Source organism: Podarcis cretensis, assembly GCF_951804945.1.
Source record: "Podarcis cretensis genome assembly, chromosome: 13".
Classification (NCBI taxonomy): Eukaryota; Metazoa; Chordata; class Lepidosauria; order Squamata; family Lacertidae; genus Podarcis; species Podarcis cretensis.
This window is the reverse complement of record NC_137182.1, coordinates 7,208,072-7,228,435: the sequence shown is the minus strand read 5'-3', so window position 1 is coordinate 7,228,435 and position 20,364 is coordinate 7,208,072. Positions and strand designations below refer to the sequence as shown.

At 44.4% G+C, this 20,364-nt stretch overlaps 1 protein-coding gene and 1 long non-coding RNA gene across 4 annotated transcripts in view; one reads left to right on the top strand and one right to left on the bottom strand.

Moving 5' to 3' along the window:
• The window catches only part of LOC307201179, an 820,028-nt gene that overhangs the window by 640,218 nt on the left and 159,446 nt on the right, over positions 1–20,364 (bottom strand). The window lies entirely within an intron of this gene.
• The window catches only part of VSTM2A (V-set and transmembrane domain containing 2A), a 42,365-nt gene that overhangs the window by 13,033 nt on the left and 8,968 nt on the right, over positions 1–20,364 (top strand). The gene's annotated exons all lie outside the window — the stretch shown is intronic.

The following is a 20,364-nucleotide window of genomic DNA, read 5'->3' as shown; positions in this document are numbered from 1 at the left end:
AAGGCCCAAAGCAAGAGGAGTTTTACTCAAATGTGCTATAAAACATTACTATTATTCCTCCCACCACCTTTCTTTTCTTTTCTTTGTCTTAGTTTCCTTGGTGTTTCTATAGGACTAAGCTGCACATTATGTGACTCACTAAATTGCAATCTGCCAGCTATGTGCTGTGTCCTGACTACTGCTTGGCCACTCTCCTTGTTTTTGAAGTCTCATGCAGGCAACAAAGCCAAGGAGGTTTAGTCCTGGTGGACCATCACACATGGCTAGGGGGCTGCATTTGTCATAGTGGTCTACAAGTAGGGGTGGTTTTCTCTAAATACTTGCTTATTGATAGTAAACAAGCATTTAGAGATAAAATGCGTCTAGATATCAAATGAACATCAAATGGAGAAAGAGAGAGAGAGGGAAACCGTAAAGGCATTTATATTTTGGAATGTAGCACTCTTCCAAATATAAATATCAATTCCCTCATCACCTTTGGATGTAATTCCTCAGTTTTGGAAATTGGGTTAATGTGGACATCCTGTCTGCTTACCTGCATGAAACCACTAGGTAAGCCAGTCTTGTGTCATTCTGCCAAATGGTGAGGAGAATTTGACCACTCCAAAGTTCCCCCAGATTTCTGACTGGGTGTGGAAGTGTGGAGAGTTGGGGTAGCTTTACGACTAAGAGACTGAGTGATGAATCATGATGCCTTTGGCATGAGTAGGCTAGGAGGCCTTTTTAAGTAGGCTACACTATCTCACTGGGAATAATAATATTGACCCATCTTACACAATTGTTATAAGTACAGTAAGATGATAGAGATAACTAACAATGACAACAGTGGCACTGATCACAGCAATGCCTCATTTGTAGGCATATGGGAACTGAAATGTGGATTTCCATAGTGTTGAATGAACAGACGAGACGTGAATGTACACAGCAGTACATTTGCTGGTGTGCTGCCCTGCGGTCAGATGGAATTTAAGAGGAAACCTAGCAACAGAAGGGGGAAATATAAAAAGACTCTGCTGTGGATTGATGAAAACAAGCATTTTTCCTCTCTCTCCAACACTGTAAAACACCCCAGCGGCAATACATGTTCTGATAAGACAAATGTGCAAGTTAAATATTATTTTGGTTATTTTCTCCAAGCAGATCAAATTCAATATGGTGCTGAGGACTATGTCTTGCTTTAAGGACATGTATGATTCTATGAATGCCTACAAATGCCTTAAATGTCTCGTTGGTACAAGGCTACATGGCAGAAACACCACTTTTATATACTCATATTCTGTGCTCCCACTGGCGGTGACAGGTTGCAAGGACACTGCTAGAGACTTTGGTTTCCATTTGACAAGAGAGCACCGAGGGCTTATGGTGTAATCAAATATAGACAGATCTATATCTCACTGTTTGCAACTATTGGTGTGGAGACATAGCAAGGTGACTCATCTATAAGAATTCTTTTGAACAAGCGAAATTAAATACTTTGATTTGCCAACATTTCCCTGCAGCTCAGGAAAGAGTGTTAGATGGTGGTTATTGAGCAAACATCCTCCAATATTCACAGCTGGGCAATAGTTTTATTGTGACACCAAACAGAGCAACATAGATAGAAACTGTGGGCCTCTAAATGTAAATAGTTGCAGCAATAATAATAAAGCAGAAGGAAGTGGAAAGCAAGAGAAGAGACAAGGAAATAGTAAATGGCAGCATCTTGAACCCCCTTAGAAGCAGGTGGGTTATGATCATAGTCAAGGTCTTTGTTGCCATTCATAGAGTGGGTCATGTAGAAGCTTTGCATGTTGTATCGACAAATGATTAAGGGTTATTTCCCCTTGAAGCATGTGGCTTGGTGTTGTTTTTTTACTGGCTCAGCTTAAACTGGCAGGTTTCAAAGTGATTCACTGTTGCGTGTAAGCTTTCTCAGCAGCATTGTGGTCTAGACAGAGGGCTTTGGTCCGTGAGGATCTGACATGTGGATGGTGACGCATTGCAGTAGATCATTTAACTCATTGATCTTTTGGTTCCTCCTCAAGCACATAAAGTTGTGACACTCCTCGCTGAAGGGGAGTATTTGTGCAACTCAGCATTGTCCAGGCAGGTCTTAAGCATTATCACTCTAGAGCAAATTTCAGAGTTCCATCTGGCATTTCCTGCCAACACATCTAACAAATGCAGCTCTAAAAATACAGAAATGGAACACAAAATTCATGTAAATGAACTTTCTTGTTTTATTCATAATATCGGAAAGAATTGTCTTGAATTTTGAGTGAACAAAAAATGAGGCAACTGTGGAAGATCTTGCTCTGAACTTGAAGGGAACTGAGAACTATGATCAGCGTAGGGTGGACCAGATCTTGGTCTTCTGAGGGCCAATTTTGACACATGGGCAGGACCACCCACCTGTCAGTCATTTGATGTGACAATGATGTCAGATGATTGGTATGGGGGTGGTATCACCCACCTACCAGAGTTGACCTACAAGGCAGGCAGAGAGGTTTGCTTTGCCAGCCTGTTCTTTACTGGAAATGTGCTGTTGAAGAGGCACCCAGCAAGATTGAACTTTCCGTTCATCAGTCGATGAACAGAGGGTTCAGTCTTGTTCTCTGCAGGGGTCTACTGGCAAAGCAGGACCCAGCAGGATTGAACCCCACCCATCAGCTGATGTCACTTAGTGAGATCAGATGATTGACAGGTGGGCATGGTTTTGGGAGATGGTGCACCAAGATTTGCCTACAGACTGGAGGTTTCCAATCCCTGAAGGAGAGATTAACAATTAGTAGTAGGGGAGATTTCTCCCTCCCGTTTCATAAATATTCAATCATAATTCTTTGCACTTATCTAGATTAAAGCTTGTTTCATCAGGAATTTTTATTCTTTACCTGACACTAACTTTTAGATCCCCCCCTCTCCCTTAGCTTTTATTTAAGATTTTGTGTAGCTACCTTATGTTTCTGTGGGAATTGTAAAGGAGAACTATTCAGCTGTGTAGTATTTTGAGTTGTGAGCCTTGTATCCCTGTTGCAGAAAGAAGCAGAATATACATAATAATCCATTTCTACAAATAGTTATCCTACTGTGAACAACAAAATGCTTTGTTTGGGTGTTGGGCAGAGGGGGCTAAAATACAGGGCTGCACGGAATATCTTTTAGCTTAAGAAGTTTTTTAAAGAAAAGATTTGGTGGAAAATATTTATGAAAAGCCGAGTAGTTTTCACCCAGCTTTAATAAAATGTAGCATCTGCTCTTGAATGAAGTTAAAACATCACAAAGTATTTTTCATTCTAAAGGAAAACCTAATCCAAATGGGCAGGCTGTTCAGAGTTACCACCTCTTCTATTTTATTTAGCTAGATTACAGCAAATGTAGTTGGCCAACACACCATAGGGCCTTACTAAACATACAACAGTCATTCTGCACAGTTTGTCCCCAGTATCTGGTAGTCAGGTATGATGCTACCGTAAATGGAGGGTCCATACGACTACAAAGACTACTACCATAGCTGTCAACCTTTCCCTTTTTTAAAGGGAAATTCCCTTATTCTGAATAGGATTCCTTGCAAGGAAAGGGAAAAGTTGACAGTTATGGACTACTACCCACTGATAGCTCTTGCCTCTGCTTTTCCTACTGCTATACACCCCCTCCCCTGGATAATGTTGATTTCAGCTTTCAGAAGGTCTTTGAGCACCCTCCATGGTCCTGCCCCCTCAATGAATCTATATCCTCACTGCAGCAGTTCCTATGTTGATTCCTGGTAGGGGGCATAAACATGCCAAGCCTTGATACCGGCCCTGACAGAGGAAAAGGAAGGAATATATATTCTTGCTAAAACTCAGTTCCTGAATTCTTATGTCTATTAAGCAGTGATTTTATGTTGTTCATATTTATTTCTGTAGTGTGCATCAGTGCGTGTGAGACTTTATAGAGTAGAAGAGCCAATCCTTGCCCATGGGAGCTTGCAATCTCTAAATTTCAACAAGAGGCAAGAGAGGAAGAGAGGGTAGGGAAAGTACATGGCTGTTTCAGCAGCATGTGCTTTGGCATAGTTGCACAGTTTGTGTCAAAGGCTCGATGGAAAAAGGTAGTTTCCAAGAAGGATTTGAATGAGTGAGAGAAGTTGCATCGTGCAGGTGTTTTCAAAGGTGGTTCCGAAAAGATGAGGTAGCAAAGGTCGAAGGATGAGGTCTTCTGGGGGAACTGCAGACTGCCATGATGGTCAGCAGTGGAGTTGGGAAAAGCAAAGGGATATATTAGGGTATAAGAGTAGAGAGATGAAGACCATGGTGGACTTTGAAGGTAAGGACAGGCAGTTTTGCCAGATCTGGGAGTGGAGAGGATACCGGTGTGGGGATTTAAGGTGTCACATGATCAGAGCAATGGGAGAGGTGACAGCAGAATGCTGGAGACAACAAAAGGGCACAGCAGAGAGGATTGCAGTAGTCTAGGTTTAGAGAAGACCTGAAGTAGCAATAGGAATAAGTTGTCTGCTGCAGGCATTTGCAAATGAAGGGTTCCCTCGGCCTGAAGCAAGATGAGCGCCACACCCCATAGTCACCTTTGACTGTACTTAACCATCCAGGGGTCCTTTACTGCAATAATTTCTCTCAGGTACAGTAAAGAGGAATGGGCGGGGAGAGGGGAACGCATCATATGCCAACCAAGAGGGCAAGCAAAACATCCCTACTTGGTCCCGAAGTGAGAAGTGATACTTACACTACCACTTCTACGACATGAGGATGGGTGCAGTGATGCTGGCTATAAGGAGCCATGCGCCACTCTCCTTCCTTGGAGGTTTCTAAGCAGAGGATTCTAAGCCCATCTGTCAGCGATGCTTTACTTGAGATTCCGGCATTCCAGGGGGTTCGACTCAATGACCTTCAGGGTCCTTTCCAATTCTGTGATTCTATAGGTGCCACTGGGCTCAGGCGTCAAGTGGCAGGCTGAGATGGAGGAGGAGGAGGAACAGGAGGATAACATGGGGGGTGGGATAGAGACTGGAGAAGACTGGTACTCCCACAGCATATAGCTGTTATGGATGTGGGAAACAAGACTCCCTAGAATCCAGGAAGAGCATCAATCAACCATTCAAGGTAGAGGAACCAGAGTCAGAAGGGGAGGGCACAGCCTAGTTGCCCAGGACGCAGCAGTACTCCTGTCACTAGGAAGGGAGCCCCCTCCCCCAATGCAATGAGTATCTGCAAGCTTCACAGTCGTACAAGGAGTGTCTCCACCCCCATCGTTCTGAGATCCAGTGCCGAGGGCCTTCTGGTGGTTCCCTCACTGAGAGAAGTGAGGCTACAGGGAACCAGGCAGAGAGCCTTCTCGGTAGTGGCTCCTGCCCTGTGGAACGCCCTCCCATCAAATGTCAAGGAAATAAGCAACTATCCTACTTTTAAAAGACATCTGAAGGCAGCCCTATTTAGGGAAATTTTTAAGGTTTAATCCTGTATTGTGTTCTTAATATTCTACTGGGAGCCACCCAGAGTGGCTGGGGAAACCCAGCCAGATGGGTGGGTTATAAATAATGTTGAGTGAAACTGGGAACTGACTTGTCTGTTTTGACTGTCAGACCCATCTTCTTCTGGAAATGCAATGGTGTCCAGCACACTTTCGCTGCACGGTGCTGAGTCATTCTGCTTCTCCCGGCTACTACAGAGTTTTCCAGTAGCAGCGTGTTGGTGTGTAAGGATTTGTCAACACGGCAGTAAAACTCTTGTACACAGCTTCTTCTATTCTATGAAGCTTTAATGTACAGCAGCAAAAATAAAATAACAGCCAGGAGAGAGCGACGGCATGTTGCCTCTCCTTTGCAGCCAAAACAGAAAGTGAAAGTAAGTTCACATTCGTAGGTGAAGCGCACCCCGAGGACAGGGCTTCTTTTCCCTTGAGGTATTAACCCTGTAAGCTCTTGGACACCTCACAAATAATAAATTATTATTATTATTATTATTATTATTATTATTATTATTATTATTACAAGGCATGAGACTTTCACATGTAAGCCCACCTTGTCCCATCTTTAGAAGCTTGGCAGTTGGGCATGCCAACCTATTGGGACACCTCTGTTGTTTCTACATAGTTGCACATTCCTTTCACCGAGCTTGGTCTTCACAGGGCAGAAGCACTGCTTCTAGCCAGGCCACACTCTCCTTTCATCCAGCCTGAGCATAAAGGCTGCTGTGACTCCTTAGCTGCTACTGAGGCTGTGTATTGTGTATTGAGACTGCGCCTCAATAAAGGTCTCTTCCTTGCTCTCGAGTAAGAGCCTCTGTTGCTGTGGTCTCAGCAGAAGTCAGGGCTATGTGGCATGCTGCACATCACTCCATGTCCTGCCTCACCCTCAAGAGCAAGCTGAGAGTTGTGCCCACACCACCCTATCATTCAGACAACTGGGGAAAGGGGATACACTGTTTATTTGTTTATTTTCACCTCATGTCTAGAAAGCACTGAGGAAAAGATTGATAACTGAACTGAAACAGCCACACAGATTTCAACAGAACTCTAGACAATCCCACCTCTGTATGCAATTACAGTGCATTCAAAGGCTCCTATCTCATTCTCTTGTCCCGTTCCAGTTCTCTTGGAGAGATTAAGACAAAACCTGGCTTTCTTTGCTTTGTTTGAACTTACTCTAGGTGCTTTTTGTCAGAGAACTGACAAAAGATAGTGAGCCTATTTCATTTTTACCTCCAGGCTACTGTGACAAAGGGAAATGACTGTGCTTGTATCTAGAGGGCTGAGGCTTCTATCACTGTGCTGTCTTTTCAGCAAGTGAAGGACACAAAATTTTCCACTTCACATTTTGATATCAGTTATTATCCAGATTTCCTTGACAACTTTCACCACCAAACTCAATAGATGTTAGGCATTAAACAGGGGTGAAGAACATCTGGACTACGGGCCTAATTAAAAGAAGTCACACATGTGTTTGGTAACTATAGGGACAGCTACAAAGGAACTATCAGGGTCTTCAAGAGAGGCCTTTCCTGTTTTGCCATGTGCCGTGCCAGATTTACATATAAGCTAAACAAGCTATAGCTTAGGGCCCCACTCTCTTGGGAGCCCCCCAAAAATTTAAAAGTATTTCACTATTAATGTACTTCTTCTTAATTGTATTTCAGTTCAACAATTACTTTGATAAAATGCATATTTTGTTATGTGCAAATGGCTTTAGATACCTATTAGGTCCATAAATTACCTGGTTACCAGATTTATTTCAATGAATCTGGGGACCCAATCAATCAATCAATCAATCAATTTTTTAAAAGAGAGGGGAAAAGTTATTTTTTTTAAAAAAAGTAATCTCTTCTGTGGTCTCCTCTGTTGCGGGGCCTTCCTCCAGGTCTTTCTTGGAGCACTAGCCGTGCTTCCCACCCCCCCTTGCACTGCGTTCCCCTACAGGCTTATTTGGGAGTAAGTGTTAGCAGAAACCCCCTCCTCCTGCTGCTGCCATGCCCACCTGTCTGGGCGTCTCCTGCACAGGCATCATCCAGTGGCCGCCCATCCATGCCATGTTGCCAGTCAGCAGGTCTGTGGCAGAGCCAGCAGCGAGCAAGTGGAAGGAGCCTCTCGTCCACAATGGCCAACTACAAGCTGGCCAACAAGCTGAGCTGCCGCTTGCAAGTCGAGCACAATGGCAAAGCAGCAGCAGCCGCAATCGCCCAAGCACCACCTGGAGGCCGATCAGGAGGCTGAGCTGGCAGCCTTGGGCAGCGGTGCCAGTGGCAAGCTGAGTGCCAAGTTGCAGCAGCACACCAAGCTCAACGGCCCCGTGCAGCTCTCGCCCAGCACCGCATCTTCAGCCCCTACACCGACTCCCCATATGATGTGTCTTCTGTGCAACACATCATATGGGGACTTCCAGTAAGGCAAAATGGTGGGCGCCATGGCAGCGGGCAGCTCCTGAAGCCAGCCAGAGCCAACTGCGCTACCAGGCTGGCTCTGGGCTGCTGAGACTGCTGCTGCCATGTTTCCCAGGGACATTAGATGAAATTCGGGGACATTCCAGGGATGAAATTTGTCCGGGGACGAATTTGCAAATCTGGGGACTGTCCCCAGAAAATGGGGATGTCTGGTAACCCTATAGCATATATTCAACACAAAAAAAACAGTGACAATTTGTTGTTGACAAAGGACAGCTGGACGTATAAAGGGCCCCATCACCTGATCAAACCTATATCCGGCCCTGGCCATGTGAGGCAAAACAGGAAGATGCTGCCTCCTGTCATAAGCCATGCTTACTGGGGTCACACGGCAGTGACCTTTGGCAAGATCCAGTGCCACCCTGCAGGATTATGCCACCCAAGGCAGCTGCTTCACTCCATGTTTTGTTTTGTTTTTTAAATAATTTTTATTAACAGGCCAATCAAATCACATTAATTCCAAATCACATTAATTCTAAATTACACAGCCAAATTTTAATTTTTTTTGTTGGGTTGGGGGTACCCATACTTCGAGCTCCGAACGGGATCCAAACATCTTTCTTACTGCTGCTTTAATATTCACAGTTCTGTCCAAATAGTATTCACAGTTCTATTCCATCTTCTCTTTGTTGTTTTCCTCATCTTCTTGTTTTCTTTATGATCTCTGATAGTCTCCACAAGCGGGTTGAAAACAAACGTTGTATATCCTGTGTGGATTTTACACTCATCCAAGAGCCATATCAAAATAGACAGACAGCATTTCAACACCTCCGTACAAAATGTTTCCCACAGTCTGTCCTGGTTTCCACAGACCTGCCGCTCTCATAAATTTTCTCAGGGGGCCCTGCCAGGCCAATCTCACATTCCGATATAGTAACGAGCCAAGTCCTCCTCCCCCTCAGTCCTCCTGCGGGCAGGCCTGCCATAACAAACTCTTTTTATGACTGTGTCACAGAGAACTTTCTTTCCTTTCTCGATGTTCTCACACGCCATATCTTTGATTTAGTAATTAATTTCCACACAGTTCTTACTCCTCCTGCTTGTGATCAGTAATCGCGATGATTCTTTCTTAGGGGGAAGGGTTATTGGGTACTCACATAAGACGAAAAAAGAAAAGCCCCCCCCCCCTTTTCAGTCTCGCTCCGACATACCAATCCTTTGATGATTCTTTTTCTCTTGATTTATTGTTGAATCCAGCCCGTCACTCCACATCCCAGAGATCCCTTTAATTAGCAGTCTTTACTCCCGATCTTCACTCAAAGTATGTGCATTTGCTTCTTTTCTTATTGTTTATTTTGAGCTGATGCAGCCAGTGCGCGATCAGAGACAGCGTCTGGGAGAGCCGGACCCACACAAGGGCTTTGTGCCTAGTGCCCTCACCCCCTTCTTTTGAATCCAGGGGTGATTTATGGCCACAGCAGGCAAGGCAGTGTTCCCCATTCCCTTGGGCAACAAAGGGAGGCTGCATACTCCCATATCAGCCTCTTAATTACCTCGTGTGAGCCGGAGAGATGTTATTGTTGGCCATCTTCCAATGCGCCCCTAGTGCCCCCCCCCCGCTTCACTCCATGTTTTTAAACAGAGCACTTCTCCCTTTGCAGAGGCTTTGAAGCTTCTTCAAAGGTGCACTCCCAGTGTCAAGTAGCACTGAAATTCCATCTTCAAAGGAAACTGATTACAGTTACAGTGACACTCCTTCAAATATTGGCAAGTGTCCATCACCTGACATCTCTCTGACATCAGGTGGTTGATAGGTGAGCAGCCTCTGTTGGCGTGTGAGTTTATCTTCGACACCTATGAATTTTGCTTTCTCTGTGTGCAGCTTGGAAGCTTCAGTAAAGCTGTTAAGCTCACCAATGTGAAACAGTTGTTGTCTTAAGCAGAGTTGTTTAAATTGACACAAAACACACACCCTGTATTTTCCCACTCTATAAAAGGTTACACAAAAGCTTTTGTCTCTCTGGTGCCAGAGGGGTTTCTATACTTCAATGTCCTTGCTGAACAAAGTCCGCGTGCAAGTTCTAAGTCAATTTGCACAGTCCTGTTACTGCTTAGAATTCCCTGAGTCCTGAACTCTAGCAATTGTCCAAGTCTTCCTCCCAAATGAGCTCTTCTCAAAGAGTTCAGGTAACTGCAATGATCCACTCCTTCCTGTTCTGCAATGATCCACTCCTTCCTGATCATGACCAATGACCCACCACCAACATTGCAATCTGATCCCGTTTAACACAAAGTTGCATGCCTGGTCTGCCCAGTAGCACTGATAAGGAAGTCACCAGATTCAGCCAGGTACATTTCAGGAATGAGCTCTCTCCTCTTTAATGGAATTACTGGTAACCTGTTAACTGCATTCCTTAACACACTCACCTACCTATAAGAGAAGGTCTGCAAGGGGATGGGAATTAGGAGCTGGTTGGATTGACTTTCCCCTTCCTGCACTCATTTCCTCTGAAGATTCTAAAATAATATTTTGCAATACTGATAGCTCATACACAAGGATATATCACAGAACCCCAATATGTTGCAGAGATTTCTGGGGGATGTCTTAAGGCGTCTGCTTAGGTAATGAACACCGAGTGTGTCCACTTCAAGAATGTTGCCGAAGAGTCACCAGTGGCTGTGCATTGCAGAAGAAAATGAGTAATGAGGAAACCTCCTCTCGGGAAAGTTTTTGCACCATTGTTATGGAACTTCTCACTGAAAAAACTTCTTATGTGTTTTCAAGAACCCAGGCCACTGGTATAATATATTTGACTATATATAATAGTTGACATATGATGGCATCTTTTATCTGACAAAGTTCATTGGTAATTAGCATCTGACAGTGTTTCACAGTTGGCAGCTTAGGAAGTTTAATAGATGAAGCCTGCCAAAATCAAAGCAATTAAGAAAAACAAAATATAATAACGATCTTAAGCAACTTTTAGAATTTCCAGTTTGGATGGTAAGCAACATTTATCAGCCTGCACAGCTGCCCAATGCAGATTGTGGTGGGTGACTTACTGGTGCCCTGGATGGAAGAGAGGCATGTTTCAATGTTAGATGCATGGCTGGATGTGTACATTGCGCCAGTGCTGGAGGGGGGCAAAGCTTTTGTGTCTAAATAAGCCTCTGCCCTCCAAGCCAGGCTTCTATACAGCTTTATAGCACCCACCCATCTTTTGGCTGCAGTATGAGACTTAGATTAGTGGTGTGGAACACAAATGACTTCTGCATCACTTCTCTCCTGCCAATGGAGCTGGTGGAGCAGGCAGCGGAGGTGGGCTTCTGCTGCCCACTCTACCCAAAGTGGGCACCTCAGTCTGCCTCATCAGTAGGCCGAGCCTGGGTAGGGCTGGGGGCTGTAGAAACCTCCAGACTTTTGTGTACAATGAAGTACATCCTTTGTCCCACTGACTTTGGCCACCAACGCCACCAACGTTTTGCTACCACTGGCAGGTGGGCCCCATAAATTTTCCCGTGTGTACATTCATCTCTCAGGGTGAAAATGATCCCCTACCTCTGGACTAGGTGGTCACCCCAGGGGCCAATTAGGGTTTTTGTTTTGCTTGTCAAACAAGAAAATCAACCAGATTTGCTTAGTGCACAATCAGTTTTGGGTTTTTCCTGCCTACTCCACATTGTGTGTGCTTGCGGGGGGTGGGAATGCCATCTTCAGGTAAAAACTGGTGGGGAGCATTTCTATTTAGAAGTTAATTGGTCAAGGAAAAATCTGGTGTGCATCTGGAAACACTTTTAAGGTGGTTGGGAGAATCAGAATTCCCAAAACTTGTTAATTCAGGATGTGGTACCCACAAATAAGGCTGTAGACACTCACCCACCTGCCCTATTTCAGCTACCTGGAACTATGAGTCCTGAGTGAGGGTAAGTGTTGCAGGGGAGCCTCTCTCAATACTTGAACAGTGAGCTGCTCAAAAAGTTGAGTCACTAGGTAGCTCCTGAGTTTAACATGTTAAAATTGGAAATCTTGCTATATTCAAGGTAATAAAACCATGGCCCTAGTTACTCAATGGAAGATTAGGTATAATGCTTGTAATTAGTCCAAGCAATGATGCTAGCTATATATATTTGGTCAAATTTTTGATAAGCCGTAAGCTTGCTCATGAACTCTTTCTCATATGGTCTCCACCCACTTTCTCATGAAAATATCCATCCCCACTCCAGAGGAATCACACAGTTTAAGAAGGCTTAACACAAGTCTCCTACATGTTTAAATCAGAAAGCATTTGGTTTTGTGTCATCACTTATCACTTTAGCTCTCGTTTGTAAGACCATTAAATCAACAGGACTGGGAAGCAGCTTTAAGTGGCCTCACATTATCCCAAGTCACTTTTTTATTTTTATTTTGAAAGAAAGAGGTTGTTGTCACATAGATAGAGACGCACTGGGTTGACAATTGCCAGGAATGCTGAGACACTGATTCTTGGCCCAGGTCAAATGCAATCAGAGGGGTGCTTGGCACACAAGGTTATCATCCTTAGGGCCACCTGAGCAGTTGAGGGCTTGTGACATGCAGCCACAACATTTTTTTTTTATTTTTTATTTTTTGATGATGACAGCACTTCATAGCCATGCTGGCAATTGTGCTGGCTGCATTTAGAACACTGAAGTGTAAGTGGTAGACCCAGTTCTCATGGCAACTAAAGCTTTATGTATAACTGTGTGCAGAGTGAGATGGGTCTATGCTTTTAGCTTTGCCCCTGACATCAGGTCTTCTTCTTTAAACTGTGTGCTGCCCACAGACGTCAGTACAGAAAGCCTGATGCATGAGCTCTTGCTTATTATGTGTAGGAGCTGCACACAATTGGGACATGGGGTTGTGTGGGTATTTGGATGATGCAGAGCCCCCACAAGTGAGTATGAGCTCGCTTTCTGGGCTTTCTGTACAAACAACCACATGGAGGAGGAGCCGGTGATGGGCTGTGGCACATTTACGCCCCATAAGTGAGTAACACATGTATTTGCGCGTCAAGACTCCAGCGCACCCCCAAGGATAAATAAATACACACTGACACCAAATTTTTCTTTAAGGTTAGTGGGCAAAAATTTAGGCTACAACTTTATTGATTACAGCAATGTGAGTGGTATTGGCTTAAAGGTAAAGGTAAAGGTACCCCTGCCCGTACGGGCCAGTCTTGACAGACTCTGGAGTTGTGCGCCCATCTCACTTAAGAGGCCAGGGGCCAGCGCTGTCCGGAGACACTTCCGGGTCACGTGGCCAGCGTGACATCGCTGCTCTGGCCAGAGCCAGAGCCAGAGCCAGAGCCGCACACGGAAACGCCGTTTACCTTCCCGCTGGTAAGCGGTCCCTATTTATCTTCTTGCACCCGGAGGTGCTTTCGAACTGCTAGGTTGGCAGGCGCTGGGACCGAGCAGCGGGAGCGCACCCCGCCGCAGGGATTCGAACCGCCGACCTTTCGATCGGCAAGTCCTAGGCGCTGAGGCTTTAACCCACAGCGCCACCTGCGTCCGGTATTGGTTAGGCATTGACAATAACTATATCTGACTCCTGGCCGCCTTGCAGGAAGTCTGGAAAGGTAAACAACTGAATGAGGGAGCTCTGTCAATGGCTATCAACTGAAGCTCACCCCGGGTTTCCCGCTGGGTCCTGGTATGGCCCTAGCCACTCAAGCAGACTTCGGATGAGATCCAGACCCACGGATTCCTTTACTGGAATACCCTTGTACCTGGAGGGGGAGGTGATGGCCGCACCTTACATCCCCCACATCACAATAAGCCAATGCCTAACCGCCAAACCTTACAAAAGTTGTGACGATTGCTAAGAGGTAAGCGAAAACCAAATGGCCAGTGCCAATTTGCCAAATGGGAAAAAGTTCCTACCCAGCCCCTGTTCCAAAACAGGCGTCCAACCGAAGTCCAGAGCAAGGCCAAAGCAGACATCTAAAATACAGGGCGGGTAGGTGGGGTTTGGCATCGCGAAGCCAGGTGAATCCCCAGAAATGTGTTGCCGCCATTTATATGCCCCCATAATCACACCACCGATCTCTGATTGGCCAATAGGCCAAGGTGTGATCGTGGGGCCATTGCGTGGGCTGGGCTCAATCTCCCACCCACGCCGGGATAGTGGGGCAGAGGGTGCCTTAGGCCCACGCACAACGTGAACCCACAATTAGGAGGATCCGATTTGGCTTAAATAACAGTTGGCACCTGTGTTTTACACACACACACACACACACACACACACACACACACATCTACACATACATACACACACACACCGCCCTATACCTGGGCCTCTCAGGGCGGTTCACAGAATAAAATCAACATATAAAACCCACAAAACACATAATAAAATTAAAAACAACAACCCAATAGCCCCCCCAATAACATTGCAAAATATAAACAACAAGAACATACTTGCCCATAAAATATACATTTAAATATTTTTTTGTTATAAAATATGCATTAAGTGGATAAATAGGAATTTTCATGTTCTTTTAATGTGGGAATGGGACAGAACCGACTTATGAATGAACCCATGCAAAACTAACATGGACCAGAAATAGATGGATCTGTCCATCCCTGGTTTGCATCTCTGCTCAGCTGTGAAGCTCACTCAGCAGTCCTGAGAATTATATTAAGACCATAGTTCGCCAAATTAGATACCAGAAAGATCACAAGTTCACAGAGGATTGGAGAAAGTTTACGATTTATCTGGAAAATATCTGTGACGAACAGACAACGCTAGTCGGTTTTAAAGAAGCTTTGTGATGTTAAAGGGTATTGTAAAAGAAAATGAGACAAAAAGGATACTACTAACTGGCAATATATGATAAAGGAAATGCGTAACAAATATAAAATATGAGGATTGTGGGAGGAGCTGGTGGAAGTCAAAAATTTGTAAATTGGTGAATAAGGATATGTTTGAATAATTTGTAAAAGAAAAATTTGCAACAATTTAATAATAAAAAAAGAATATAAGAAGAATCTGCTGGATCAGGCTAGTGGCTTAAATAGTCCACCTTCCTGTTCTCACAGTGGCCAACCAGATGTGTGAGAGAAGCAAGAAAACAGGACCTGAGCACAACAGGTTTCTCTCATCTTGTGTTTTCCATCACCTAGTATTCTGAAGCACACTGTCTCTGAGAGTGGAGGTAGAAGATGGTCATTGTACCCACAGATAGCCTTATCTTTCATTAATTGATGCATCTCCTTTTAAAGTCATCCATATATGCTATGTGAATAAGTCCTTTATTTTGTTTGTCCTGACACTTGTGACATTAAGCTTTGCTGGATATCCTTGAGTTCTAGTGTTACAAGAGAGGAAGGAAAACTGTCCTCTATCCAGTTTCACAATGCTATGCATAATTGTATACACCTCTATCATGTCTCCCCTTACTCAGTTTTTAAAAAATTATTATTATTATTATTATTATTTTGACAAAGTAATAATCATACATAAATAAGAATAAAAATATGCACCCTACCACGAAGACCATTCCATTGTAACCATCCAACCTCTCAAAATTTCAACACCTCTTGTGATGGTTTTACCCCTTTCCATTTTAACAGTACAGTGGTACCTTGGGTTACAGACGCTTCAGTTTACAGACTCCGGTTACAGCTAAAGTGGTGCTTCAGGTTAAGAACAGTTTCAGGTTAAGTATGGACCTCTGGAATGAATTAAGTACTTAATCTGAGGTACCACTTGGTACCTCAGGTTAAGAACTTAATTTGTTCTGTAGGTCCGTTCTTAACCTGAAACTGTTCTTAACCTGAGGTACCACTTTAGCTAATTGGACCTTCTGCTGCTGCTGTGCCGCCACCGCACGATTTCTGTTCTCATCCTGAAGCAAAGTTCTTAACCTGAGGTGCTATTTCTGGGTTAGTGGAGTCTGTAACCTGAAGCGTCTGTAACCTGAGGTAAAAAAGGTAAAGGTAAAGGTACCCCTGCCCGTATGGGCCAGTCTTGACAGACTCTGGGGTTGTGCGCCCATCTCACTCAAGAGGCCAGGGGCCAGCGCTGTCCGGAGACACTTCCGGGTCACGTGGCCAGCGTGACATTGCTGCTCTGGTGAGCCAGAGCCGCACACGGAAACGCCGTTTACCTTCCCGCTGGTAAGCGGTCCCTATTTATCTACTTGCACCCGGAGGTGCTTTCGAACTGCTAGGTTGGCAGGCGCTGGGACCGAGCAGCGGGAGCGCACCCCGCTGCAGGGATTCGAACCGCCGACCTTTCGATCGGCAAGTCCTAGGCACTGAGGCTTTGACCCACAGCGCCACCTGCGTCCCATGTAACCTGAGGTACCACTGTACAAATTCTACAAACATCCTCCATATCTCCTCAAAACCATTTCTCCTGCATATTCCCCTTACCTTAATGACACATGATAATTTATCATTAATAGCTATATCCCACGCCTCTTTATACCATTCTTCCATTTGATATTCTGCTTGCCCCTTCCACTTCCTAGCTATCATAATTCGTGCAGCTGTCAATAAATTTGTGAGCAAGTCCTTCCTTACCTGCAAACCTTCCACCCCACCGTAAATTTATAATAATGCTGCCTCTGGACTTTTGGACATACTCAGCTTTTCTCTAAATTAAAACCAAAACCCAAACCCAAATATTGTAACCTTTCCTGATAAGGAAGATGCTCCATCCTTTTGATTATTGGAGTTGCCCTTCTCTGAACCTCTTTTGGACCTTTTCTGAATGCTCCTAGGAGGATGCTGTTCCATAATTTGGGTGCCACCACAAAAAAGGCTGAGATTCAGGTACCCTCTGAGACGACTCCCATGAATGGCAAACCTTGTGTGAGGCATTATGTGATTACCTTAGCAAACAGAGAAGATGACATAGGAGAAGGTAGTCTCTAACAGTGGAATTCCATGCATGAGTTCAATGAAATTTACTTTCATATAAGTAAATACATGCTAAAGGACACAAAGCCCAGACTGTTCGAGATTTCTAATGGTGGTAACCAGCATGGGAAATTTCAGATAACAAGGCTAAGTTAGCAAAAACAAATGCACAACCTAGGTACAACAACAACAACTAATAATAATAATAATAATAATAATAATAATAATGTGGCATCAGTGCCTTTGCAGAATACTTCCCCTGACACCTACACAATTGCTAGGTAATCATATTTTGGCAATCAATCTTTAGACCAAAAGGCAGAGGACAAGAAGGCTTGGATTTGAACTAGTTTCAATTAAAAACTCAACTCTTTAACAGAATACAAACATTCATATAGTCAGATTTTCTGGCCAAACCTTAGTAAGGTGTCTGTTTCAGAATTGTTGTTGTTGTTTAGTCATTTAGTCATGTCCGACTCTGCGTGACCCCATGGACCAGAGCACGCCAGGCACTCCTGTCTTCCACTGCCTCCCGCAGTTTGGTCAGACTCATGTTTGTAGCTTCAAGAACACTGTCCAACCATCTCGTCCTCTGTCATCCTCTTCTCCTTGTGCCCTCTATCTTTCCAAACATCAGGGTCTTTTCCAGGGAGTCTTCTCTTCTCATGAGGTGGCCAAAGTATTGGAGCCTCAGCTTCAGGATCTGTCCTTCCAGTGAGCACTCAGGGCTGATTTCCTTCAGAATGGATAGGTTTGATCTTCTTGCAGTCCATAGGACTCTCAAGAGTCACCTCCAGCACCATAATTCAAAAGCATCAATTCTTCGGCAATCAGCCTTCTTTATGGTCCAGCTCTCACTTCCATACATCACGACTGGGAAGACCATGGCTTTAACTATACGGACCTTTGTTGGTAAGGTTTCAGAATTAGGCACCAGGCAAAAATGTTCCTCTTCAACCTGGCCTTTGGCTGATTCTACACACTTTTAAATGTGTTTGTGGGAGGGGGGCTATTGTTTCATCATTTTTGTTTTAACCATTTATCTGTGTGTTTTTTTCTAGTATCTAGTATTTTTATCCTGTGACAGCCCTGAGATCTTTTGTTGAAGGGTGATATGTAAATCTAAGTAATAATAATAATAATAATAATAATAATAATAATAGAAGAAGAAGAAGAAGAAGAAGGAGGAACATAATTCTGCTTCCCATTTTTGTTTGAAAAACATCATGCTGCAATGAAAAGAACATCCAAATTGTTCAACCCCATTTGCAGTATAAAAAGAAAATGTGCCGCATAAGTGAGAATTTTTGTGGGAGCAGCTGCAAGAACCCCCTGGGTACTTATATTACATAGGGCTATAATATGTGCATGAAACTAGGTTACAGCTGACCTTCTTATGAAAAAGAAAATACCCCTCATTTTCTTTAATGCTTCAGAAAATGAAAAGTTCTTACATCTATTGTTGCAAGGTTGTTCCTCTCGGTGCCCTTTTTCTTCGTCTTCTTCACCCTTGCTGTTCTTGGCCTCATTTTCCCACACTGCCCTTGTATCCTTTCAATGTCCTCACAATGCTATGTCTGGCATCATGGATGCTGTTAAAGGGCAACTCCCTGATCTCAGTCTTGCCAAGTATGATTGACGGCAAGGTGTTATTTTGGGTTTATTTGCTCCTGGTCTTTCCACCACCGCTTTCTTTTTAAACCTATTCACGTCTAAACCTATTCATGTCTAGAAGGAGATTCAGGCTTGCAATATTTATAGTGAGCTGAAACGGGAAGAAATATGCTTTGAAACTATGTTACAGCCAACAGCCGTCTAATATGCAATTCCCTGCAGAGGAGGATTTAGGGCAGTGCGAGTGGTGCAGCCAAGGAGGGCATCTTCTTAAAGACCAGCAAGGGCTTGCCTAGCTTCAAGAAGGAGATGTGAAAGCTCTGATAGGGTCCTACAGCCAAGCAAGTGCTTACCAGGTTTTGGCAAGGAGGTAGGAGGGCTCTAGGATCCTGCCAGAGCCTTGTGCCTCCTTCCCAAAGCCCATCTTAAGCCACTAGGGCTGCAGGGAGGGCATCAGATAGCCTGGCACAGGGTGACATACAGTGGCGGAGCTTCATGCTCCGGCACCGGGGGGCGGAGAGCAGGCAGGGGTGGGGCTCTCGTGTGTCCCAGGGGTGGGGCAGCTGCAATGGCACCCCACCGAGATCGCGCTGCCGGGGGCGGTGCACTCCCCCCGCACTTCTCTTCCTCTGCCAGTGGTGACATATTATCTCCACCCTTGTTCCCAGGACCTGCCCCTGAAATCTTAGAACATGGCTGAAATGGTGGTGAGGCCATGTAAGTAGACCAAATTTTGTGGCTATACATAAATGTACCATAACCAACTCAGGGTAAACAGCAGAATAATTTTTTTTAAAAAAAAAATCTGTGCAAGAAAATGGAGGAAAGCTTTAGAACAGGCAACCCCAAACTCGGCCCTCCAGATGTTTTGGGACTACAACTCCCATCATCCCTAGCTAACAGTACCCGTGGTCAGGGATGATAGGAATTGTAGTCCCAAAACATCTGGAGGGCCAAGAAGAAAGAAAGCACCTATCTAAGACAACCAACATAACCTACAAATATTTCCAGGAAACATGCAATCCAGTTTCAAGAGAGGGACAAAGCGTGCTGGAAAATGTTCTGCAGGAGTGGCTGGCCAGTTAGGAAGAGGAATCCAGATATTTATCACTTATACAGAGGGAAATCTGATTGTTCCCATTTCCCAACTAGGTGGAACTAGAGGTTGTGAAGGGGATGAATCACCTCTTGAATTTTCTTGTCAGATGCGATGGAGAAATCTCCTGTGGAGTTGAGTATGAAGGCTTCCATGTGACTTGCTCGCTCCCTGTTAATGGCATGGAGAGTTTGTGGGTATAGAGCAGATACCCACTTAGAAGGGAGGACTTGCTTTTTACTGTAGATGTTCATTAAAAAGCACACAAACACACATGGGTTGCTACGGTGAATTGAAGTCAACAGCTGTGTCACTAAATTAAGCTGAGGAACGCGAAGCAAAGAAATGCTCAGAGGAGAAGCAGCAGCAGCAGCTAAGGGGAACAAACAGCGGTGGGAAAATAATAATGTAAAGTACTATTGACAGTTGATACAGCTCTCTGAGGTCTCAAGCTGGGAAGGGCTTTGTTCTGTATCAGAAAAGGTAGTAATCAGAAATGTGGGAGGAGAGGAGTGGGTGTAATTAAGTTATGTTTTGAAACCTCACTCACATTTCTGCAAGTAATGCAAAGGTCTTATAACCATCAAGGCTGTGTTGGTATTGTATTCCCCCCCCCACACACACACTTTAATTATAATGCAGCAAATATTATTTTCTCAGGCAGGGAATGAAAAAGATTTAAAATCCCTCCACAATAACGCTGGCCAGATGCAGAGAAGTTTCCAGCACAGACACAATGTGCGCTGCCACTCCAATACGACTGACTCCTACGTGTGTTAATAGCGACTCTCTTTGGGCACTGAAGACATTTTTAAGGGCTGAAATGTTTCTTTATTTGCTGCAACGCTCCTCAGCTTCATTTGCTGAGACTGCTGTTGAATCCTGCTTGCTGTAGGAATTTATGTGGGTTGGCTTGTT